Here is a 27,229-nt window from a genome sequence, read left to right as displayed (position 1 = left end):
ATGATACATGTTTTTATCCTGATTGGCCACTTGTATGATGCATAATAAGATCAAATGGTCATTTAATCATGGACCATTCTGTTAAAAGACAAAAAATAAATGAGAATGTATTCATACCAACTACAAAACAGACGTATTCTTCATTCACGAATCACCTGGTGATCTACAATAAGTTATTTTGTGTTTTTGGTCTTGTATCACTGTACAAACGATACATACTTTTAATATGATACAATATATCATGTAAAGAAAGTAGCCTACTGCAATCAGATACACAGTGAATCATTACACCGCTAATGGATAGACAGACAGACAGACAGCTTATTATACCCCCAGATTCCAATACTCTCAATAATTAATTGCTATTGTCCTTCACAAGTTCCATTACAATTGGATAGGAGGGTATCCAGACGTGGGGGGGGGGGGGACACAGATATTTTGAATCGGACATTGAAAAAGACACACTAGTCAAAAAAGAGGCTCAGGGTTCTTCAGTGTTAAATGAGATATCAGGGATAAACAAGATCTTTAGGAGCAAGGCAGTGTCTGGTTGGATAAACAAGTTTCTGTTTTGCTGAAAACATGCTACTGTGCAATAGGCTGGACACACCTACTCATTTAAAGCAATTTTTCTGATGCATCCTACATTATATAGTTTATGGACGGCAAATAGTACTGAAGAGTAGCTTCTGAACTCATTTCAAAGCACCTTTAACAGACTTAACAATAATAAACACTCCTGCCAAAGCATTTTTTAGACCCTTGGTTAGAACTCTTTTAAACAGTGCATCCGAGCATTACCCCTTTTATTAAACAGCTGTTGGCACTGTTGACAGTACAGTTGATGAATCATGTGCAATACTGTCTGTAAAAGTGCACCCTCATCCAACACTGCAGTAAACATATGAAATACAGCCGGTGGTGTAAAGATGTCGAATTTCTATTGGCAGCAGCACATTTCCTCTCTGATCTACAGCCACTGGGAGATTATGTTTCCCTAATTCACACAGAGAGGTACATTTCCAAACCTTATTTACTGAGGACATGAATCAATAGGCTAACCTATGAGGCTACAACCCATGAATAGAGGATACTGCTCCAGTCTACATAGCATCACCAGTCAGAAAACCCTAAGCATGCTCCAAAACACATTCATCAAGGAGGGTTTATTACACTCAGGCAAGCCGAGCCAGTCACAAGAGGTTGAAGTTAACCCAAGTCACCATGTCAAACAGCACAGGTGGAGCGAGAGAAAGATGGAAATGGAATAAAAGGTTCAGAAGGCTGTGACAAAACTTTGCTTTAAATGTCAGGTTTGAAACTCACACAAGTTTTTAACCCAGACCTGTTTCAGATTCAATTAAGTATACTATTTTTTGTTGCTTTTTTTAAATAAATCAGGAGCCAGGAATTTGATGTTAAACAAAATTTTCCTCCCTTATAAGCTACATGAACGCCTATAGTAAACCTACAGACAGTAACATATTCATGCTGTGATAACAGAGATCAGTTCACAGCAGATTTACCAGGGGCCTGATTGTTCAAACTCCTGGAACCTGGTTATTTCAATAATATAACAAAGCGTTCTTAAGGACTGGGTGCAGGGCCAGTGCAACTTTCAATCCCTGTAAATTGTAAGTCGCCCTGGATAAGGGCGCCTGCTAAATAATTATATATATATATATATATATTTATTTTTTCTTAAGAAGAAACATCACATTTGTGTGCAACTAACTTAGGTTTTTGTTTTACTAAATGTATGCACATACACGTTGGCCCAACCTCAAACTGTCTAATTCAATGGTTTATACAGGTCAGTGTCCAATGCGCAGATTTCTCCAAACCTAAGTTGTGTACCCTGCGAAAGGTCAGTAGTCTGGAATGGTTGTTTGTTGATCTAGTGTGCAAACTATTTGTAATCATTAACATGTACTCAGATGGTATTCAGATAGTAGGTGAGTACAGTAGATGTATTAATGAACTAAGGTGATCATTATGTTATAAAATGCAGGTCCTGTCCAGATTCAGACTCAATAATCAGTCACAATGTCTACAGTTAGGGGTTAATCTGCATTAGAAAAAATAAATTAAATAACAGGCTGACAATAGAATGAATCAATTGGAGGCTGTATTCAAGATGAGCTCTCCTCATTAAAACAAGCCTTGGAGGAAAAAACTAATTGCATTGTGTTGAACGACAGGGCACTGCACACAGAACAACAAACAGTCCAGCTGTACCCCATCCCATCTCTCAAACCAGGCTAACTCAATTACAGGATTCACAATCCACATTTAACTGAATAAGACCAACCATGGCTATAGCTTGTCTTTGCTTGGAATTGAATTAGCAGGAGCACTCGCTAAAGCAGGCTTATTCACCAGCAATGAGTTGTGCAAATTGCTTTTTTTTTTTTTTTTTTATATAAAAACAGCTCACCTCATAGACTCTCTCAATGCACCAATGAGGACACACCTCCACAAGCCTTTATTGGCAGCCAGGAATGAATCTACCCTGAAAAAATTAATTGACGGATTTTGTGTATATAGATACTGATGTGATACAACTAGTGGTGCAATCAACTCCCTAATTTCGTATTCGATTATCGTATAGGCATTTATCAATGACAATCGATGCATTGATGTTTTATTTTTCAAAAATAAAGATCAAACATTATTTATTTTTTTTTTTTTTTAACAGAAGATCTAATAACTAAAAACACCATTGTGCAGAATAGTTAACCAAAAAGGCACGACTTGCATTCAAGTTAGAACACTTCCAATTATAAAAAAAGAAATATAAAGGACTTGAGTTTTTAAAAATTTAAATGGGACATTTCGAAATCTAATATGAAATACTGTACTACTATTATGGCTTCCAGTAGACTTTTGCGATATTATTTTGTAGTTTTTTTTTTTTATTACATTATATTGTATTCATAAATAATTATTATTTTTTTAATTATCTCCCAAACCTAAAATTCTAGGTGATACAAAAGTTTTGTCCATAGCTGTATAGTCAGAGTGTTTATGTGCTCATTGCTAATGAAAACAAACCCTGGAGGACATGTATTTGTGTGCTTCTTTGCACTGCCAGGGCTCTGGACATTCTGGCTGGCTGGCATTTGCAGACACACCCGGAAGGGATGACAGGTTTCTGGAGGAGTGCTGGGTAGCACTAGCTAAGACATACACGTGGTGTGCCGCTATTGATCTGCTGGTGCTCAGGGAATGATGAACGAAGGCCTGCTTTATAGGGTCACAGGACTCCTGGAGACGATCAATAACAATAAAGCATGGCACTTCCCAGACAGCCTGGCTAGCTGAGCCTCGATGGAAACAACAATGCCTTCAGCTACTTCCATAGCTATTGTAATGAATTTCTTATAGAAATCATTTCAGCCATCAGATACACAAGTGACTCAATACAATATGGTCGAGATACATGTGTATAACAATATATGTGATGGTCCTGATGGGCCACTTGAATGATGCATAATAAGATCAAATGATCAATTAATGAAGGACTGTTTTATTAAAAGACAAATTAAATGAGATAGGAAAAGTATGTATTCATCCCAACTATAAAACACACACATTCTTCATTCAAGAACCACCTTGTTAACTTCAATGAGCTCTGTTGTGCTTTTGGTCTTGTATCACAGTACAAGTGATCCACACCTCTATAAATGATACAATAGCATGTAAAGAAAGTATCACTATTCATTGATACACAATGAATTGTTACATCCCTAGTGTGACACTTTGTGCCAAAGAACATCCTAAGTTTTCTCAAAACTGTAAAAATTGTGGTTCCATTAAGGTTTTTCTATGTATGCAAAGATTATGATAGTCGCAACAATCCAGAGATCTATATGCAGACAGATAGTTAAACAATGTCTTTACCAAGTTTCATCACAACAGTGTAAGTGACACTCTAAATATGATATAGTGTAAGTTCAGTATCTGCTAGACCTTTAACACACAAGCCATTTGGAGTCAATCCTGCATTAATAGCAGAACACAATGCAATGGAGTGAAAATAAACCAATGCACTGCTCCCAATCTCGCTCTACTGTTACTTATTTCACGTAAAAAAATGCTTTTTTCTGTTTTTCCCTGGACAGTAAAACATTGTTCCGAAGACAGTTGGTCAAGAATAACTTGGGCAGGCTTGATATTCTTTCAGATTACAAATTCCATTAGGTATGCTACAGGTCTGTGCTACCAGTGTGCTCTCCTCAACATGTGAGATACAGTGCTCTCTGCCTCTGCTTAGTGTGTCAGCTGATGGACAGGGGAGGGAGGGAGGGGGAGACTGTAATTGTCCAGGGACTGCACCGATTGCTCTGTACAGACGGAAGGCAGGGTTTGTGTATGCATGTTGACAGACAACAAAGGAACTAAATCCTCATGAATTCAGAGGCTCTTTTTAATCACAGATTAATCAATACTGCAATCTACACCCCAAAAGAGCGCCTTTCAAAGTGGACTACCATCACAAAACGCTTTACAGAGGTAGGCTGTGAACTGTGTATTATATGCAGTCACTTACAATAGGACATAAAATAGATTCAGACTTCTTTATTTATTTATTTTTTTTTTTCTTAGCAGACGCCCTTATCCAGTGCGACTTACAATTGTTACAAGATATCTCATTATTTTTACATACAATTACATTACTTTTTACACATTATTTTTACATACAATTACCCATTTATACAGTTGGGTTTTTACTGGAGCAATCTAGGTAAAGTACCTTGCTCAAGGGTACAGCAGCAGTGTCCCCCACCTGGGATTGAACCCACGACCCTCTGGTCAAGAGTCCGGAGCCCTAACCACTACGCCACACTGCCGCCCCCATTTCATATGTATTAAATCACTGCCCAGACAGATGCCACAAGTGCTAATAAGAGGTAAGAAATGTGTTTATTTCTTATTTACAATGCCGTATTATTTTACCCCCAATTTTCTCACCAATTTAGAATGTCCAAAGTTCAGTGGGCGTCCTCCGATCCCAGGACCAAGCCAATTTTCTCTTTTACACCCAGGAACTCAAGAGCTGATGTCAGCGAGCTACCCGTCTCTCGAGGACAAAGGCCAGCCCTGCAGGTGTCCATCCGAGCTCACCCGGAGCTTGGCCAGTAGGGTCTGCTGTAGCGCGATGAAAAGAAAGCCCCTGGTGGTTTTGCCTCCTTAACCCATGGGAGTGCCAGAGCCACGTCAACGCTCCCTCTGGAATCCCTTGAGAAGACTGGCTAGTGCTACAGTAATAAGAGTTAAGGAATGGGTGTTAAAGACTTGGTTAGCACTCCTCTTAGCACTCCTCTTCCAGATCCCAGGCAGTGTTTAGTGCTGTGTTGAATGTCAGGGAAGCTGATTATGGGAATGTGATGAGTGTTAATTGAGAGAGCACAAAATCAACAAATCAACGCACGGCACTGCACACCGGCACGCATCACAAACACCAAGCAACTCACACCAGGGCACCATGCACTTATTGGCTTAAGAAATTCTGGGAGTGATCCGAGCTAGATATAATTACTGCTGGGACAAACATGGGTTTACATGTTTAAATAATCTTTCAAAATTCTAACCAAAATTTGAATATTGTTTAATTTTGAGGTAGCTGAAAAATAAATCCAGCAAATAAATCTCACAGGAGTAAAATATGCATTGTACCCCATCAAATTAGGAGAGAAACACTCTTCTGTGGGATAGAAATTGAGTATTTTCTCATTTATGCTTTGGTTTCTTTGCGTGTTATCTTTCTGACAGAGTCTGATATTCTGGTAGGAACGAAAATGAACATGGTCATTGTTTCCACTGAATGCATTTCAAGCAGTGCACATTTCAAGCAGTGAATATTCAAATATACTTGTCCTCACCTGTGACCTATAATCTTAACTGGCTTGTGACCTGCTATAAAAGGGGGACAATAAAAACAAATGTATTGTAATCTGTTTAGTTTAAACAATAACAGTCAGAAGTGGTGCCTGTGGAAGTGAATGTATATTGTTGTGGTGGCAGTCAGTAAGATAGCTGTACCTCTTTAAGCACCCATCAGGTTAGCCTGACTTCCCATTTAGAGAAAGACTCATATACTTGGTGAGAAGTCCCCTATGGCAGACTCAGCTGCAATGTTTCAAAGCAAATTTATGACGCTGGTTTATGTATCAAGAATTTACATGATAAACTGCGTCCCAATGGGAACTTCAGGAAACATCTTAAGTTAAACTCGTTGACCTTGAAGACGATACAAGAGCAGCCCATGCTTTTGAAATTCAAACCCTCTTAACTCTTAAAGCCCATGTTCAGTACCCCCAGTGGAACAGACCTGCTGGAGAGCCCTGCGTTGAGCTTTCACATCCCCCCTGATAGCTTGCTACTTTTACTAAACACAACAATGCCTTTGTGAGCGACATCAAAAAGCCCAAATCCTCCAAGAGCTTTATCTGAAGCATAAGACAGAGTTATCTTGCTCTGCCAGAGTGACAAACCCCTGCTGATTCCCTCCTGTCTCTAATGAGGTGAAGCAACATCGCGCTTCTCTCATCTGCACCTTCTTTTATTTTTTATTTTTTCTTTATGCTACACAAGCAGCATGCAGGTTTGGAGTACTGTGACAAACCCAAACAAAACAAGATTTGGATGAGCAGTAATCCAATAAACAGGCTCTTAATGCCATTTAAAGGTCAAAATTAGCTGCACTGGATAGTAGCTTGTTGGAAACTTTGTAGGTATTAAAACTTTAATACAACAAATAATAAAATTATTATTTGAAATAATCAATTAATATGTTTGTAGTCAATCAAAAAAGTTATGTTGCTACAAATTTGTTTTGTATCTACATAAATTAACTGTTGAATCCACCTTCTATCATACATGAATCATACCACTAATAAAGGGACATTGGAAGGTACAAAAATACTGTCTGCTATAAATACAATTTACATAGACCCTTAAAATCTAATTTAAAATTATTGGGGGATATAAAATCCACATTGTAATCATTTTTGCTACTTTGACAAATTAAAAACTATACTGCACAGTATGCAGAAATGTGTAAAGAATGTTAGAAACAGGCTTGTACTAAGAATGGATAAAACTATGGATATGAAAGCTTTGAAAAAAATGAAGAGAAATTTCAACTACGACAAACTGGAATCAAAGTGTATATTTTTATTTTGAAATAATCACTTCCTGAAGGGTAACTATCTGAATTACCTTGGTAATAGTTGCATCTTTATAATAGCTTCCAAACTTTACCATTATTAAAGTAGCATTTAACAGAGAGAGTGCTGCTGTATGTGGATGAAAGCAATCTTCTCACACCTGTCACACTGATCTGCAATTTGAAAGTGCTCTGTGAGCTGCTATTGTGTTTGCAGAATTAGCATAATTACACCACTTATCAGAAATCCGAAAATGCAAATCACACTTCATGTACTGTTGCCATGGTAACAGTAGGGTTCAAATAAGGGTTCATTGACAAGCCACCCCTTTGCACTAGCACTAAACAATTCCACCAAACTGCTAGCTTTAATGCATCATTGATATAATACGACCATATCTCAAATGCATTTCCAGTTTAAACAAATACAGTGAAAAGCGCTTCATGGAATCACTGGTAAATTAAATCTATCGAATTCCTGATTCCCTTGCAATTCACTGAATAAATAAATCAACCTCTTGGTGTAATAAAATGGTCTCTCTCCATGTGTACTGCACTCTGCGCGTTGCACAGAAAGCTTTGACAGGTCACTGAATGCAAGTCTGATGCACAAGCATCTCCATGTATTCCTACCTAGATTCTGATACAGTCAATATCAATCAAATTTATTTTGTATAGCGCCTTTCATGCCAAAGCATCCCAAAGCACTTCACATGACAAATAAACATACTATACAATAATATAATATACAATAAAATATCAAAAAACATCCAAAAACAAATGGGGGAAAAAATAAATAAATAAAATAAATAAATAAAATACATATTAACAAAATTCTAAAATAGGCCATCCCAATCCACAAAAAAGGCCTCTACATAGAGATGTGTTTTAAGCTTTGATTTAAATGCATTTATTGAGTCAGCTTTACAGATTTCAATTGGAAGATTGTTCCATAATACAGGTGCATAATGACTAAAGGCTCTTCCACCACAAGAGCTACGTTTTATCATTGTAGTCACCAGAAGCCCAGCATCAGCAGATCTCAACTGGCGACCAGGGACATAAGGTAAAAGGCATATCATTAATGTAAGCAGGGTTAAATGTCATTAATACAATTTTAAAAATAACTCTGTATTTCACCGGAAGCCACTGCAGTCTGGCAAGAACAGGTGTAATATGTTCAAATCTTTTTGTACCTGTCAGAATTCGTGCAGCTGCACCTGCTGTAAGCGACTGATAAGTTTACAAGGTAGTCCAGACAGGATGAAACAAACGCATGAATTAAAATTTCTACGTCAGATTCTGCAAGATACAAACGGACTTGAGATATATTCCGCAAATGATAATAAGCAGACTTCACTACAGTTGAAATGATGTGCTAAACAATGTTCAAGTTTTATAATCTCAATCACTTAATGTCTTAGCCAGGTTTCATCACACGCATTGGTTAATCTGTTCTCTCCATCCTGTTTTGGTTTAAGTAACTGTTAAACGAAATCAACCAGAGAATCAAAATCAGCTTCACTGGCTCCTGTGATCAAAATGAAGGAGTGTGTTGACATTAGAACTTTTTTCAAGTATTGTGTATAGCACTGAAACGTAATTGCTGTAAACAGGCTTGTGGTAGTTATATGCTTATGACTTATCTGGAGTGACGTATCTAAACCTTTTATTGCTTTTACCACAACCTCTTCTTGCCTCAAGCCATTTGTGTTACTAATGTCAATAACTAAATAAGTAAGTGACAGATTTTTTCCCCTATCTTCACAGTATTGAACATTAATCTTAATTCTTAAATAGTTCAGTAATAGCTTAGTGGGTTTTTTTGGTAAATATGGTAGCTCAAAGTGATTCATCATAATATTAATTATGGTTAAATGCATTTATGTTAAATTTGAAAATGTCATCCAAATACTGTTGAAAGAGAGATGTTCTTAATTGATCAATGATAAAAAGTTAAAGAATGTTGTTTTAAAAAATAACAAATATGACAAATGACTCTGGAAAACGATCAAAACACTTTTTTGACAATAAATTTACATGTCTACTTAATTTTTTTAATAGGCACTGCGTACATTTTAAACAATTATTTTTTATTGTAGCCTTGGTAATTTTCATGTTTTTTTGACTTGTTGTCTTAATGATTAGGCTAAACCAATTATTTAAAAATAATACCGGTAGCCTAAATTAAATATGTCTATATATTTTGCTGTTAGCTGTTCCTGCTAATATTATTGCATCTGTGATCATTTATGTGTGTCACATAATTATATAATGTTATCATTCATGTATTTATTTATTTACTGTGTCAGCTACACATGCTAACAGTACAGTATGAGGTACATGCTTTTATAAAGTATAATCCGACAGTTTACCATAGCAGGCCTTACCATACCACTGGGCTTTTGCAATGCTTATCTATGCTTTACCATGCTTTCACTATTACACTTTGCTATGCTTTTCCTCTAGGAAACTCTTTTCGGTATAAAAACTAGTTTTGTAACATGTGCCTACTATGAGCTAAAAGTACTGCGAGGGTATGTAAACAAACTGGAAAGCCAACCCGATCTCTCTGACTGAGTGATTCTGATTGTGCTGTTCTAGAGATACCAGATACAAAGGCCAGTTTCTTCAATGGAGTCAGGGACTTGCACAGGACAGTATCCCTCCATTAAGGAGGTTTCTGTTTCTTAAAGGAGGATTGAGAGATACTATAAGCAGCTCTTTATCCCAGACTGGAGGAGTGCTGTGAATGACCTCCATGGAGACTCACGCATACTCACAGTGACCCTGGTAATTCTGTGAGAAGCAACCAGACTGCCAGACTCACCAACTCCCCTCCATCACACAGCACGCAGACAAGATACACCTGCTCCGGTGATGCAGCCAGCGGCACAGTATTTAACTAAACTGGAAACACCCTGTTTTATGAGGATCTTCCTACTGAGTTTCTATTGTTTTTCAGTAACTGGCACTATTTATAGCACCTTGATACACCGTAATGCACCACTTGTTTATTGAAAATGAACAGTAGTTTCAAACTCTAAATGACTGTTTACACAAAAGGATGAAACTTTTAATCTAATAAAATGTACATTTACAGCCCGTTGAACTGCAATAATACCAACATAGGTAACAGTGAAAACATCTGTCTTCCTGGAAATGCATTTCTTCATATGAATTGCACACATTCTGGTATCCAGAAACTGTTCCATTTCTGTTATCAAAAATATTGTCAAATGTCCAAAAAAGCTTGCTATAGTGATGAGGCCTAACTAGTCACTGGTTATTTGTTTTTTGTTTGGACTGGAAAATAAACTGACACACATTTAAATGTTCCACTGACTCTTGTCCTCAACTGGGATTCCGCCCTACCCCCCCCCCCCCCCCCCCAGCCCCCCGCCCCCCGCCCCCCGCCCCCCGCCCCCCGCCCCCCGCTGAAGAATTCCACCTACTCCTCCAGAGAAAAGTCCAACTCCCTCGTAGTACCAGTACTGGGAACGAGGCAGTTTGATAATGTGTCACTGCAGTGCTGGACTGAGGCAGTAATACATTTCAGAAGGAACTTCATCCATCACATCCCATTACAATGAGTCACGGAAGGAGTCTACTTCACAGACACAGGCCTGCTTGCCTAATAGATTAGAGTATGGTAATGGAATAGTGGCACCAAGAATTAGTCAGAGCTACAGTACATTTCAATATCATTGCTTCAATATATAGGCCTTTATACAGATTCAACTGGGTCAGTATTAAAAATGATAAAGACGACAAGGGTTAAATGTTTCAAATTTTGCTTAAATGTTTAACTTTAGTGAAAAGCATGCATGCGACTATAGGCCAGATTCTCAAAAGCTACATACTCAAAATTCATGTTATTTTTTTTCTCGAAAGGAAAAAAAAAATATCATTTACAATTTAAGACACTGTAACTTAAAGCATGTTGCAGGAATGCATACAAAGAGTTTACTGTCTGCACTTTCCTTTCCAAAAACAAACATACTAATAACGATTTGGAGTAAAGGTTTGAGAACCTAGCCTATGCAGTCTTCTACACAAGTACATGCATGCAGTAATACTAAGAGCTGGATCACAGCACCAGTGAATAACACACAGACAGTCACCATCCACAGTTCAAAAAGGCACCATGACCACAACAGTACTGTACCTTATGAACTTAGTTACAAACTAAACAGGCTCTATAATCAAACACTGAGAATGGCCAGGATTTTAGCAGTCCCATAACTCAGTTAAATACCAGTTTGAGAGACATGCAATTTAAGAGTAAAAGGAAAATATGAAAGAGGTGTAATTAGAGATTACAGCATCATTTTTTTACCTAAATTGCATTACTCAATTGCAAACAAACAGCTTATTTACACTGGTAAGACTGCAGGCACTCGGACTGAAAGCTCATTAGGACAGCCATGGTCTGGAGCCAGTCCTGTAGCCCACCACACAAAGTGCCCTCAAATTGTCCAGGTAATCAGCTCGCAGTGGCTACTGGCTGACACACGACACGCTGGCACGTGCAGACTGTAGGCATGCGGAAGGATATTTAGACTGGCAAATATGTAGAAAGTAAAACATGTACATTATCGGTTACTCGTTTTCTGAAATTCAGTAAAATACAGACATTGTAAAATAATGGATCTCTCTCTCTCATCAAAATTATAGGCACTAAATAATTACTGTGACTGGCATATTACAGTAACATTAGCACTGCTCCCTTCTTTGTGACCTCTTATTAGCACAAGCAACATGTCCTTGTTATTAAGGGCTTTCTTTTGTTACAGAGTATCAGAATCTATCCATACTTCCAAGATCACATGTACATTTTTACATTGTGACTATCCATTTTGATGAAACTTGGACTGTCTTTAGCAAGTTATTGAAAGTGTCAGATATAAATAACTGATCCTACTAAGTATAAGTGAGGCATGTTATACATGGGGTGTGTGGTATACAGGGGGTGCACGTTGTATTTTAAAAATGACGGTACAGTATTTGTTATTTCGGTTTTATTGTGTTTATATTCCCTTGGTTTCTTTGTTGTATTTCTTTTAAAAGAACATCAGAACTCCCAAACAAAAATAAATCCAAGTCACTTTACCACAACATTTACATAGTTTGGTGCTATTTTTACAAAACGTCATTGCTACCTTCTCATTACAAAAGTCACTTGAAACATGATTCACATTAAAAATGATGGGTAAGCCTGGAAAGATATGCTAAAGTAGGAAGACAGCTCACACACAATGGCGGGAAAACATGCCACAGGATAGAAGGTTCCATCTTCTTCAACAGGTGTTTTTCTATTTCAAGAATCATACATTTGTCCCATGTATGTACTAAAAGCTATTGTGGATAGAACTAAAGACTTGAACACATATTCATATACCTTTATTTTTCTATATACTATAATGGACATTGCTCTAATGATGCACCATTATTTGACATAAGATGGTGTGACGGGGTACCCCTGCCACTGCGTGTATTTTTGGTTTATTTTGTATAGTCTCTCTTTTTAAACTGCGGTTTTCAACATATTATTTATTAGATACATTTTTAATGCAGTTTTTGCAACGGCGTGTTATTCAGAGTTGGAGGAGGGACTGTTTCAGCTAATGCTGAAATCAAATGGTTCACTACAGGCAGAATGTCGACCAGACGTAGGCCTAGCGATGTATGGAAATATTTTGAACAAATTAACTCGAATGTGCAGTGTAAGATATGTAGTCTGAAACATGCATATCACAGAAACACTAGTTCTGTGATTAATCATCTGAAACTAAAGCACAAAGAAAAAACAGCCGAGGATGACAGTAGGCAATCTCGCATCATATCCTTCGCTAGCAGTAGTACCAGATGCTGTGATCCCGCCAGAGCAGAGCAGATTACACTGCTCTTAACTAAAATGATTACTCAAGATATGCTCCCTCTAAGCTTTGTGGAGGGACAGGGCTTCCGCGAACTGATGGACTTCGTTGAGCCAGAGTATAAAGTACCATCGCGGAGAACAATAACCACGAGAGTAGAGAAGAGGTATGAGGAGAGGGCTGTGAAGTTAAAATGTGACCTACAGAGTGCCGACAAGGTAGCTACTACTACAGACTCGTGGACCGCTCACATCTGAGTCATACGTGACTGTTACTTGCCACTTCATCGAGGACTGGGAAATGAAGAGCGCTGTGCTGAAAACACTTAGCTCTGATGACAGGCACACAGCAGAGAACATAGCTGCCCATCTCAGAACAGCCACAGAGGAGTGGGGCGTGCTGGAGAAAGTAAGTGTGTGTGTCCACGACAATGCCAGCAACATGGTTTTAGCTAACCAGAGCCTTCTCCAGTGGGAAGCTATCCCATGTTTTGCTCACACTCTCCAGCTTGCCAGTAACGATGGCTTTAAGATTGCAAGTGTGAGTCGTGTGGTAGGCACAAGCAGTAGATTGGTGGCTCATTTTTACCATAGCACATGCGTCAGGCCTACGCTAAGTATTTATTTCACCCGTATTTCAGTTACTGAAATAACTTATTTATTTATGTTAACTTTTGACGGTTTCATTAAAAACAGTTTAATTGTGCACTAGGCTAAATGTAGCCTAGTTACTTAGGATCCTCCATTCTCTTGTTTAATAATTTTTTTCAAATTGCACTTGTTTTCGTTGTTGACTCATGTATGAAATGGCAAACCTTAGCCATTACAATCTGTCATGTTAATAAGACTTACATCATGGCTGGCATTAGGACAATTTACATAAATGTGCATGCATTAAATAAAAATGATCCAAACTGAACAATAGTGCAGAAGACTGGCAACAATAGGAGGAGTGGCAAACACTGTTGCAGCAGCAAAGGTTATTCAAAATGATCTAGACAGCATTCAGAACTAGGCAGACACATGGCAAATGACATTTAATAGAGAAAAGTGTAAAGTATTGCATGCAGGCAATAAAAATGTGTATTATAAATAATACACTGAAATTGAAGAAGGGAACTATGAAAAAGACCTAGGAGTTTATGTTGACTCAGAAATGTCTTCATCTAGACAATGTGTGGAAGCTATAAAAAAGGCCAACAAGATGTCTGGATATATTGTGAGAAGTGTTGAATTTAAATCAAGAGAAGTAATGTTAAAACTTTACAATGCATTAGTAAGACCTCACCTAGAATATTGTGTTCAGTTCTGGTCACCTCGTTACAAAAAGGATATTGCTGCTCTAGAAAGAGTGCAAAGAACAGCAACCAGAATTATCCCGGGTTTAAAAGGCATGTTGTACGCAGACAGGCTAAAAGAATTGAATCTATTCAGTCTTGAACAAAGAAGACTACGCGGCGATCTGATTCAAACATTCAAAATCGTAAAAGGTATAGACAATGTCGACCCAGGGGACTTTTTTGACCTGAAAAAAGAAACAGGTGTAAGTGTAAGTGTAATACCAGATATCATGTTTTAAAATAAAATACGTTTCTTTCAAAACTGGACATTTTAGACATACACAACAAATGGAAGTACACAACCTGTAATAGTTATGGAGTTATTTTGTTACCTTTGTTACTAAGTGCTATATGGAAAACATGAGCAATAGAAACAAACAAGTCTGACTTCAAATCACTTTCAAGTCCAAGCTGACATTTGACCTCTGAGCTAGGTCACAGAGGTGTATTAACCTTTCACAGAAATGTTAAATGACTGGACTCATTCCACCTGTGTTTTCCTGAAACCACATGACCACATTGTTTATCCCATGGTAATTGGTACAGAAGAAAGAGCATCTCTCTAAACCAGTGTGTGACTGAAGGTGTGTGAGGGACTGAGATCCTGAGAGTCTCTGTGATACGGCTTGGGATCTGGGCGTGGACAGTGATGAGCACTATACATCTGAGAATCATGATGGCAGTGAGTCACAGTATGACCACAATGCTGTAAAAGGAGTCTGGCGAGACAGTGAGTACTCAAAGACAGTAATTAAGATGCCATCTAGTTTTCAACTCCCTTTTATAAGAGCTTTTTGAAGCATAAAATGACCAGGAAAAAGACAGCATTTCGGTAAATGCATTCTAAATGCAGTGAAAATGCAAAGTCCAATTTTCAGAGGAATAATAGTTTAACTCTATAAAACAACCAAGAGAAGAAACTACTTTGGCATGATTGCTCCTTTCTGCTAATCCCTCTTGATTAGGTTATCAAAATAGGTATGCTAACTGAAAGACAGTGGAAGACTAAACATAACAGTTGGTTTTTAAACACTGCTGGTGCTGAAATCCGCTGCAAAGGGAATACAGTGAAGGCACTTCAGACATTTCTGCATATATCTGGAAAACTTGCTTGCTTCTCCTCTCTCTCACTCTCAAGTTCTAAATATTTTTTTTGATGAAGGCATTAGCTGAAACATTAGCCTACTTCATTTAGTTTTATCTTATGAAAAAAAAAGGATACACTAACAGTGGCTACTGACCAACCCCAATACAGTACCTCCAAAACCTCAAAGATTTAGGAAGGACTGTTTCTGAAAAGTGTTGAATCCCTTTCAAACCCATCTCCCTGTGCAGCTTACAGGGTAAAGGCAAGTAAACGGCACACCACAGTAATCCCGTGCACTGTAACACACATCTCCCAGCAGTCTCAGAAAATCTATCACATGTAAACAGCCTCCTTAAACATTTCAGACAGGCTGTCCAGGCACGATAAGAAAAACTGTAATACTGTTCACAGAATCGGCTTTTTGAAGATAACAGAATCATTTACCAGCATGTAAATACAGTTCTTCAAGAGCACTCTGTGCGCGGCAGAGATAGTGAAACATTTGTGAAACGTTTGAAAAGTCTTGAAGGGCCACCAAGGTAGTTACAGTTTAAGCTATGCAAAAGAAATGCATTTCACTTCCATCTGCGTCTGGCAGGAAATGAAATCTGCTCAAATACTTCACAGGAGTCTGTCTGCGGCAAGCAGCAATTATCTAGACATATCCACCAGTCAAACTCAGTTAGAAATAAAAAGAAAACATACCAACAGGTATCAGTATGTGTGGCTTGGGTACGTAGTCAGACAGAAATGCGAGGTAAGATCCAGTAACTTTTATATAACAAAGTGCGAAAATTAAACACTCTTAAAATGTTTAGGAATAAAGGTGTTTCTATAATAACCTGTGCACATATCTGCCTTAAACACAATCAAATCCATTTACTATCACAATGTGTTGTGTATAGTCTGTACAGGACACCACAGTACTGAGAGAAATAATATTATTATATGAAGAGGATTGCATTCAATGCAATACTACCGGTGGGCTTTCACGCTGTAAGAAGGCATATTTGTTACATCAAGAACACATGAATACTTATTTTGCAGGATTACTGTGCTTATTGTCACCATTTTCAGCTCAGCATGTAGAGTATAAAACCCCTTGTTCCACACAGACTGGGACAGGCACGCTAATTTGTGTGAGCAGTCTTACCAGAGCGACAAGCAGAAAATCCTGTAAGAGGGCAGAACGAGAACATTGTGTCATTATGGGGCAGACTGATTCATTTAGCGTTCACCAAGGAAACTGCATGAATAATACGCAACCTGGGAAAGACAGACTCACACTGAGTGCCTTAACCTTTCCACTGTCACGGCTGCACTTTTACACCGTTCTATTTACATCTTTGTTAAAGTGTTTTACAAAACACATCCAATTGTTCATATAATCCAAGAGAAAACACTGCTGTGATACCATATAGATATGGGCAGAAAATCAGAAATCTGGAGCAACTGTGGAGTTTATAATTAGGGCTTCTGTTGTTCAGGTGTTATAAATAGTATTTTTCGGTGCTTATTTTTTAGCTATTTTCGAGTTTTATGTAAATTGTTTTCTTCTGGGCTTTCGTTTTTTTTATATACGGTATAAAATAAGTGTTTTCGGTTATTTTCCAAAATGCTTGAGCGGTTTTTTTTTTGTGTCAAAATATGTAGTAACTCGACAGTACTTGCACACTTAACTTGTACCTTCTTTCCATTGCTGTCTTCCACAATGAAATCCCTATGGTCACGGGCACATTCTTCTGGGGTTTTTGTGTGTAGACATTTTTTGTACATTTCGCCACAATTCTGTTTTCACAAATCCTCCGTATCTTAACTGTAATACAGCCTTAAATCCTGCTAACAAACCTCCATCCTGATTGTAATCTTGTTTTAAATCTCGCAAGCAGAGTCTCCAATATAAATGTAGGAATTTGCTGTCATTCAGTAGTAGTTGGGGCGGGTTTAAAGTATTGAGAACGAATCAATGATAGACTCAAGTCAGGAAGGCGGGACATTTCCACAGTTTTCCCGGTGTTTTCCGATGTTTATTGCCTAGCCACCGATTTCATTTTTTTTGTATCGGCCGTGTTTTATCGGGTAAAACCGAAAATCAGAAGCCCTATTTATAATTGCTTATACATATTGTACGTAACACATTATAGTGTAAGAAAGACAGTGCTGGGACAATTGCTGTAAAATAATCTTAAATTGATACCTTTCAGTTACCCTGAGCATCTGTATTTTAAACTCAATTGGCTGCAACATCCAAGTAGATTTGAACAGCCATGCAAGATCAAAATGGGACATGCAGTGTATTTTTAGAGCACATTTAGGTTTTCATCCATCATGACTTGCATGGATTTGCAACAGGGAGGTGCAGCTTTCACAAATTGCCGAACATGTGTCAGCGTTGCAATTTGTGTAACAACTGAATCAGTCTTGTGAGGGACAGTTAATTTACAAAATAATTAACAGTACTGAACACAAACGGACAGTGACAGTGTACACTTTGTACCCTGTCATGAAGTGTGACCAAAAAAAAAAAAAGGGAAGGCTCCTACAGAATGTATAGCTTTTACTACGGCACTTATGAAATGATTGACTTCTAAAAATAAATCTCTTGCCGCAAGCTAGCCATTGATGAACTGTGTGAGGCAGTCTGGAAGCAAAGCTCCCATTCAGCAGATGCAGGAGTGTGAAGTGCTGAACACAAACAAACACACACAAAGCCTGGAGGGTAGAGAGGGCTGCGCGGATGGTAACGTAGTGTTCTGAGCTGTCAAGAACACCATTAACGCAGCATCGTTAAGAGCAGGGCAAGCCAAGGCTAGGAAATCCATTTCTTAGCCACTCCTCCATTCCTTATGCTGAAGCAGAAGGTTCTTTTTTGTATATTTTTTTTACTGTAATTAGTGTCATGCAGATTCAATTACAACTCTACAAACGATCCTCATTAAAACAAACTTTATACAATTTTCCTCCTAACACAATTTTAAACTAGGTGCTTGCATGACTGTTATAAGTTACAATAAAGTACAATGCCCTTCCCTTTATCTTCCTTCAGTAATGGAAAACAATCTGTAATAATTTACTTGAGCAGATTCACTTGGTTAGAAGTAGTACGGTACTAGTTCCCAGCTGCATTGTACATTGGGAAACATATTTATTTACATCCAACTGCTTATCTTTCCAGATTTGCCGCTGCAATACAAATTAATTTGTAAATGACATATTCAATAGGGACACTATTCTTAGTCCGTGTTTTATAGTAATTATCTGTCTAACATTACAAAGCATATTTTTGTAGAAAGCTTCAGTTGACTTGATATTGTACTGTTTTAATAATAATCTGATGTTGCAAGAGCTATGATTTAGGACAGGGGTGCTCACAGGGAGTGCAGGGGCTGATGAGCAGTGCAGTTGCCCTTTAAAAAGTTTCCTCTGGCCCTTAATTCCTAACGTTTCTAAATCTCGTACTTTATTTTTATTATAGTTTAAAGGTTTAAGTGGCTGCTTCCTAGCTCCACGTCACTGTGCTACAGGTCAGATGTGATTCGGAAGTGATTATGCACCAGGAAGGAGTAGATCATTTTGCTAGTCCTACTAAGAGGTAAGAAAACAGGAAATTCAGTGTGATTTAGTGATCTAACTATATATACTGTATATTATTAGTGGTGCAACAATTAATCGATGCATTGTTTACTAATCATCTGTCCTTAAATTTCCCAAGCTTCGATTACATATTGGTAAATTGATGCATCATATTTGATTCCAGTTTGAAGTCTCCTGTTGCTGGTTTGCATTCAAACCTTGAGTGCGCTTCTTGTAGTGCTATTACGGTAGATAAAAAACATCTGCACTTTAGGCCTTTAGATTCGCTTTGGATATACCCTGTGTAGCGACTTCGGTTCCCGCAGGCAGGCGCATCACACAGAGCGAGGAAATCCACACAGGCAGAGGGCGGGCGCGAACCCGGGTCCTCTTGCACTGAAGCAAAGCGCTGATACCGCTGTACAAAAGAGCCGGCTGAATTTAGTATGGTAGTTAAATTAGACGGGATTTGTGAGATTAATTCAAATGTTTTGCTTTGGTCGGCCAGGGTGTCCTCGGCTCACTGCGCACCAGCGACCCCTGTAGTCTGGCCGGGTGCCTCTCGGGCTTGCCTGTAAGCTGCCCGAGAGCAGCGTTGTCCTCCGACGCTGTAGCACATGGGTGGTTGCATGGTGAGTCCGCAGTGTGAAAAAAAAGCGGTCGGCTGACGGCACATGCTTCGGAGGCCTTGCATAAGTATTCACCCCCCTTGGACTTTTCCACATGTTGTAGTGTTACAACCTGGAATTAAAATGGATTTAATTAGGATTTTTTGTCACTGATCTACAAAAAAGAGTCCATAATGTCAAAGTGAGGAAAAAAATCTACATATTTTTCAAAATTATTTACAAATAAAAAACTGAAAAGTCTTGATTGCATAAGTATTCACCTCCTTTGCTGTGACACCCCTAAATAAGTTCTGGTGCAACCAATTGCCTTCAGAAGTCACATAATTAGTTGAATGGAGTCGGTGCAATTAAAGTGTCACATGATCTCAGATTAAATACACCTGTTTCTGGAAGGCCCCAGAGTTTGTTAGAGAGCATATCTAAACAAACAGCATCATGAAGACCAAGGAGCTATCAAAACAAGTCCAGGATAAAGTTCTGGAGAAGCACCAATCAGGGTTGGGTTATAAAAAAATATCCCAAACTCTGAACATCCCCCGGAGCACCGTTAAATCCATTATTAAAAAATGGAAAGAATATGGCACAACCACGACTCTGCCTAGAGAAGGCTGTCCACCAAAACTCAGTGACCAGGTAAGGAGGGCATTAGTCAGAGAAGCATCCAAGAGGCCAATGGTAACTCTGAAGGAGCTGGAGAGATCCACAGCTGAGATGGGAGAAACCGTCCATGGGACAACTATAACCCGGACGCTCCACAAAGCTGGGCTTTATGGAAGAGTGGCGAGAAGAAAGCCATTGCTGAAAAAAACCATATCAAATCCCGTTTGGATTTTGCCAAAAGGCATGTGGGAGACACAGCAAACATGTGGAAAAAGGTTCTCTGGTCTGATCAGACCAAAATTGAACTTTTTGGCCTTAGCGCAAAACGCTATGGTGTGGCGCAAAGCCAGCACTGCTCATCACCCTGAGAACACCATCCCCACGGTGAAGCATGGTGGTGGCAGCATCATGTTATGGGGATGCTTTTCAGCGGCAGGGACTGGGAAAATGGTCAGGATTGAGGGCAAGATGGATGGAGCAAAATACAGGGAAATTCTAGAGGAAAACCTGTTTCAGTCTGCAAGAGACCTGGGACTGGGGCGGAGGTTCACCTTCCAGCAGGACAATGACCCTAAACACACAGCCAAAGCTACACTGGAGTGGTTTAAAAACAAGAACCTGAATGTCTTAGAATGGCCCAGTCCTCAATCCGATTGAGAATCTGTGGCAAGACTTGAAAAATGCTGTTCACCAACGGCCCCCATCCAACTTGACAGAGCTTGAGCAATTTTGCCAAGAAGAATGGGCAAAAATTGCAGGATCCAGATGTGCTAAGCTGGTAGAGACTTACCCAAAAAGACTCACAGCTGTAATTGCTGCCAAAGGTGCTTCTACCAAGTATTGACTCAGGGGGGTTAATACTTATGCAACCAACAAATGTCTTTTTTTTTGTTTAATTAACTTTTGTGCCACAATAACAAATATTTTGCACCTTCAAAGTGTTAAGTATGTTGTGTAAATCAAATGGTAAAAATCCCAATTAAATCCATTTTAATTCCAGGTTGTAACACTACAAAATGTGGAAAAGTCCAAGGGGGTGAATACTTATGCAAGGCACTGTATATGTGTGTGTATATATATATATATATATATATATATATATATATATATATATATATATATATATATATATATATATATATACACATATATATACACAGTGCCTTGCAAAAGCATTCAGACCCCTGACCAATTCTCTCATATTACTGAATTACAAATGGTACATTGAAATTTCGTTCTGTTTGATATTATTTTAAAACACTGAAACTCAAAATCAATTATTGTAAGGTGACATTGGTTTTATGTTGGGAAATATTTTTAAGAAAAATAAAAAACTGAAATATCTTGCTTGCATAAGTATTCAACCCCTGTGCTGTGGAAGCTCCCAGTTTACACCGATGAAAGAAATTGCCCTAACGAGGACACAATTACCTTACCATTGGCCTCCACCTGTGAACCATTAAAGTTGCTGTCACATTTTCTGGATAAAAACCCCACTGTTGAAGGATCATTGGTCAGGCTGTGAATCTGAAGGAAAATGAAGACCAAAGAGCATTCTACAGAAGTTAGAGATAAAGTAATACAAATGCATAGATTAGGGAAAGGGTACAAAATAACATCCAAGTGTTTGGATATCCCAGTGAGCACAGTTGGATCAATAATCAGGAAGTGGAAGCTGCATCACACCACTCAGGCACTGCCAAGAAAAGGCCATCCCTCAAAACTCAGGGCTCAAACAAGAAGGAGACTTGTGAGAGAAGCCACAAAGAGGCCAACAATCACTTTGAAGGAGCTACAGAGTTCAGTGGCTGGGAGTGGAGTAATGGTGCACCAGTCAACCATATCAAGAGCTCTGCATAACACTGGCCTGTATAGGAGGGTGGCAAGAAGGAAGCCGTTACTCAAAAAGTACCATCTGAAAGCACGTCTGGAGTTTGCCAGAAAGCTTGAGAGTGACCCAGCTGCGATGTGGGAAAAGGTTTTGTGGTCAGATGAGACCAAGATAGAGCTTTTTGGCCAAAACTCAAAGCGCTATGTGTGGCGCAAACCTTACACTGCCCATGCCTCAAGACACACCATCCCTACAGTGAAGTATGGAGGTGGCAGCATCATGCTGTGGGGATGCTTCTCATCAGCAGGGACTGGGCATCTTGTTAAAATTGAAGGAAGAATGGATGGAGCAAAATACAGGGAAATACTGCAAGAGAACCTGCTTCAGTCCGCTAAAAAACTGAAGCTTGGGAGGAAATTCACCTTTCAGCGGGACAATGATCCCAAGCACAAGGCCAAAGCAACATTGGAGTGGCTCAAGAACAAAAAGGTGAATGTCCTACAGTGGCCCAGTCAAAGTCCTGATCTCAATCCCATTGAGAATCTGAGGCACTATTTGAAAATTGCAGTCCACAAGCGTCGTCCAACCAACCTGAACAACCTGGAGCAAATCTGTCAAGAAGAATGGGCCAAAATCACTCCAACACTGTGTGCAAAGCTGGTACATACTTACCCCAAAAGACTTAAAGCTGTTATTGCAGCGAAAGGTGGCTCTACCAAATATTAATGTGTGGGGGTTGAATACTTATGCAAGCAAGATATTTCAGTTTTTTATTTTTCTTAAATATTTCCCAACATAAAACCAATGTCACCTTACAATAATTGATTTTGAGTTTCAGTGTTTTAAAATAAAATATCAAACAGAACGAAATTTCAATGTACCATTTGTAATTCAGTAATATGAGAGAATTGGCCAGGGGTCTGAATACTTTTGCAAGGCACTGTAATATATATAAAATAAAGAACCGTCTATTTTTCCCCTCATTTGAAAACTTTTCTGAAATAATGGTTGTTTAATCCTCTCTTTAGGAGAAGCCCCACATTGTAGCTCCTTCAGAGAATCCTTGTGGGTCACGAACTGTAGCTCCTCTATGAAGGCAATGGCAGGGCAGTGTAAGCACACTACAGGAGATCCCATCCTGCAGGCGAAGATAAATGGCAAGGTCTATGGCAGCAGCTGCTGTGCTAGAGCCTCTCCCAGTGCTGCTGTCAGAGAAGATGCTTCGACTCGCTAAGTTCAACCAAGCACAGCACACTCAATGAGTTTCTAATGAACTCCAGAATAAATATTTGGACTATTATGACTTGTATTTATTCTTCTTTTTTTTTTTTTAATAATGTCTCACAATCATGTTCAACTTGACACTATAATCCAAGTGCTGGGTGTTCCAACATTCTTCAGCAGCCTTCTGTTAACTCTGCCTCATCAGAAACAAGACATTAGCACCTAGCCCTTATTAAAGTTCACCATAGTAAAATCATACCAAACTGTAAGGCATGGCAATGCACAGGTAAGTAATGTAAAGAACTGATAGGTATGATGAAGCATATTAAAAAAAACTTGGAAAACCAGGGTAAATTATGGTAAATGTATAGTATAACCATGGGAAAAGCAACTGCAAAAAATACCGTGGTAAACATTGCTAAGAGTGATAAGATCAATGTGTTTGCTGTTTTCTGCAGGAATTTGCAAACAAACAGGAGCGCGATAGCTAATCTGGGGTTGTTAAGTTTGCGATTCCCTTGTGTTGTTATTCTTGAATGTGAAGCTGCTCATGAGTTTGTGTATAGTTACTCACAGAACTCAAGAATGGAAAATCTGCCGCTCCCAGTTACGTTTTTTCCATCTCTTCCTAAATCTGCTCTGAACTGATCATGACTTTTCCAGGAACAAGGAGCTGGTTTCATCTGACTCAAGTTGAACTCCACTGCGTGTCTAATCACTCTTTATCAATTACAAATGCCATTCAAATGCGTGTGGGTCATTTTTAATATTGATATCACACAGAAGATTTGTGTGTAGATGTGTCTGCTAGAACAGGACAAGCTGTAGACTACTACCTAATACTGCTGGGAGACCCTACAGTATGATATGACAGGGTTCTCATCATGGCCAGTGAAAGGGTTCATTAACAAAGCTGGGGTATTTCTGTGAAAATTGTAGCCTGCATTAAATCAGTCTGAACAAGTCCCACTCCATCAAGCTATTTTCACTGGCACCAACAATGTAATTAGAAAAGACAGCGTTCTGCAAAACACTAAGTATACAATACAACGTCTTCCGTGACTCCAGGCATAAATCTAATTACAACCAATTACCTGAATTACATTTAACAAGGAAATGGTCTTGTACATCAGTCCCTATTGATGTATCTTGTATATCCTGGAGATTCGATGTATCTTGTGCAGAAAATGCCAGTATACTCCTTGCGGACCACATTCATTTCAAACAAAACGCCACTGAAAACTGAAATAATCACCCTGAAACACCATGTCTAAGGAAATGTCCCAATGGTCAGTGAGGTCTAGGATGCTGTAGATGCTACCAATATACAGGCCTATGTACTTCATTTTTAATCAAAGTACTATAATTTATCACTGATAAAAATCTACAGTGTGCCACAATCCTGTTCACTCCAAATTCGGGTTCCCGAGTGACTGTTTATTGCATTCTTCATTAGAAACCGATCGGTTCCTGCAAAGTAGTTTCAGCTTCAGGTATCCAGGTTCCCTGTATCATTTAAACAGGCATGTTGCTACTGCTACCTGCAGCACTGGGAGGTTATACAAGTGCAATCTGCAAGCTCTCCCTTTTGTATTGTTTTAGCTATACAGATTAACAGTAAACACCTACATTAGAGCTTATAAGGCGACAGCCTTCTTAAATATCTGAATCCCATGAAGAATCTCCAGTGACTGGGATATTTTGGAAGCAGTTGTGCCGTACGTCTGTATGTCACTGTAGAAGGGTGGTGGGTAATTCACCGACACAAGGGAGACACAAGTGAACTTGGAAACACCGCACAGGTGCCCAGTTTTATTATTGGTGGGGCAGTTCCACTTTTTGGCCCGCAGAGGGCGTTGTTGTCTGTGGTCTGCCTATCAGCAATGATATGCAGAGCCACAGAGATACCAGAGGCGGTACCGTTCCGTAGTACAGGCGCACTCGCAGGTGCTCAAACAAAAGACTAAGCAAAAGGAGAAAAGAAAAAGGAAAATAAAACACAGTAATCAAAAACTACAAATAAAAGGTGCTGCACTCGGCAGCTTCACCCCGATCGTCGCTACCCACACGGTCCGGGTTTCCGTCCTACCCTCACCGCTCCCTCAGTCTGCTAACAAAAATACTGATGGGGTCTGCCCACGCTTTTCCCCGCTAACCCTGTTTTCTTTCTTTTGTCTTTCGTTTCTTTTGGGGTTTTCCTCCCCGGCCATGTCTTGGATCCGGACCAGTGCGTCCGCACGTCTTTTTTTTTCAAAAGGGCAGACCTAAGGGAACAGCAGAATGTTATTTTATAGGGCCAGCAATCCCCCCCCCCCCCCCCCCCAAGATCTGCCTTTCAGCCATTCAGAGAGAAGGAAAGCCCGCACACCCACTCTCCCACCTCTCCGTGTCACTGCCATGACTGACAGGCGGATATCTTCGTGCAGCACTTTGAACACATCAGAAGAGTCAGTACAGGTCTCCCCCTGTTACAGTCACACTTTACATGTATCTGGAAATTGTTATTAACATGGCATTAACATTATTTAGAAAAGTTACTGAGAGATGTGGTGGCTATCTGTGCATGTATCCATCTGTATGTCATTTTTACATGTATCTTGTGAATACTGTAAGCCAGTCATTTTAATATACTTTTGATACTAACACTATTTCGTTACATAATGACATCCTGAATACCATTTATTCAAACTCTTCATTGCCATTTCATAGTCTATACTACTCTGTTGAGACACATCATGGTCATTAACTCATACATAGAATTAACATTATCATTTCTATTTTTCAGCCTACAGCTTTAATAGAGCATGACATCCTTTCTAAAAGCCCTGCACTACCCAGGCGGAATTCCCCCCATTTCAAACTGCCTGGTACAAGCAGTCCCTCAGTACAGCCCCCCATACCCATTAGCAAAGCTGCAACACAAGTGTTCTCTCCTTCTGGGCCCAAGAGCTCAGCACTGCTGCCAATGGTTTACTCCTGCGGGAAGTGAAAACGCTTTCCCTTCCAGGCTGGCAGAGCTGAAACCAGCTTTAAGATTCTACAGGAGGGTTATCAAGTCACATGGGGACAGACTGAAGCACACAGAGATGTGGTAGGGGGTTGGATTCCATTTCATTTCTTAAACACTTTAGGAATGGACATATTTAAATGTTTAACATATTAGAAATGTTTGAACCAGAAACTCCTCATCAGAAACCCTCCACCACAGTGCTGGCATCTGGTTGTGTAAAATACAGCATATGAACAATATGTACAGTTTGCTTGTTTTGAAAAGCTTCAGATAGGAAAGCACTACTGTATGACGTTGGAAGGCATATGCTATGATAGCAATAAGAAACAACACAGTGTTCAAATATGGTCCAATATGCGCACATCTAGGGATACTGTTCAGCATGATCCATATTTAAACACCCTGGACTGTGATACTGTGCTTACAAAATGGCACCCCCACCCTATCACAACTCTACCAAAGTGAATTGATTGTCCAGTGAATGGTTCTTAAAGGTCTAAGCTGTGTTCGTATGGTGACAGATCCGCACAGGTTGAAACACTTGTTAGCCAATAGGATTGCTCCCTCTATGCGTGCCATTTTATAGTCTTTTTTTTGTTTTTGTTTTTGCACTACCTAAGCATGAACATGAAAATACAAGGATATCTTGCAACAAATGATTCCATTACCATGGTAGCACAGTATATATTGCAGTGCTTGGACAAATAGCAGATTATTCAAATCAATATTGCTCCACATCTATTCACAGGCAAAAATCCACGTCCATGTGCACCAGAAATGACAGTTAACAGAAGTGAGAAATATGTATCACAGAGAGGAAGGGGCTGAGGAACTACATTTCCCAGAATGCCACGGGAGGAAGCCAGGATGGGGTCCACCTGGCTCT

At 39.2% G+C, this 27,229-nt stretch overlaps 1 protein-coding gene and 1 long non-coding RNA gene across 2 annotated transcripts in view; one reads left to right on the top strand and one right to left on the bottom strand.

Moving 5' to 3' along the window:
• xpr1a (xenotropic and polytropic retrovirus receptor 1a) overlaps positions 1 to 27,229 on the bottom strand; it is a 128,457-nt gene that overhangs the window by 67,972 nt on the left and 33,256 nt on the right. The gene's annotated exons all lie outside the window — the stretch shown is intronic.
• LOC117408352 (uncharacterized) lies at positions 16,078 to 23,220 on the top strand. The gene is made up of 3 exons (XR_004545371.2): positions 16,078 to 16,233; positions 18,952 to 19,068; positions 23,138 to 23,220. It is a non-coding gene; the product is annotated as an uncharacterized LOC117408352 (long non-coding RNA).

The sequence above is a fragment of the Acipenser ruthenus genome, chromosome 10 (assembly GCF_902713425.1).
Source record: "Acipenser ruthenus chromosome 10, fAciRut3.2 maternal haplotype, whole genome shotgun sequence".
In the NCBI taxonomy this organism is placed as follows: domain Eukaryota; kingdom Metazoa; phylum Chordata; class Actinopteri; order Acipenseriformes; family Acipenseridae; genus Acipenser; species Acipenser ruthenus.
The sequence above is the reverse complement of the archived record's forward strand: the minus strand, read 5'-3'. Positions and strand labels throughout refer to the sequence as shown.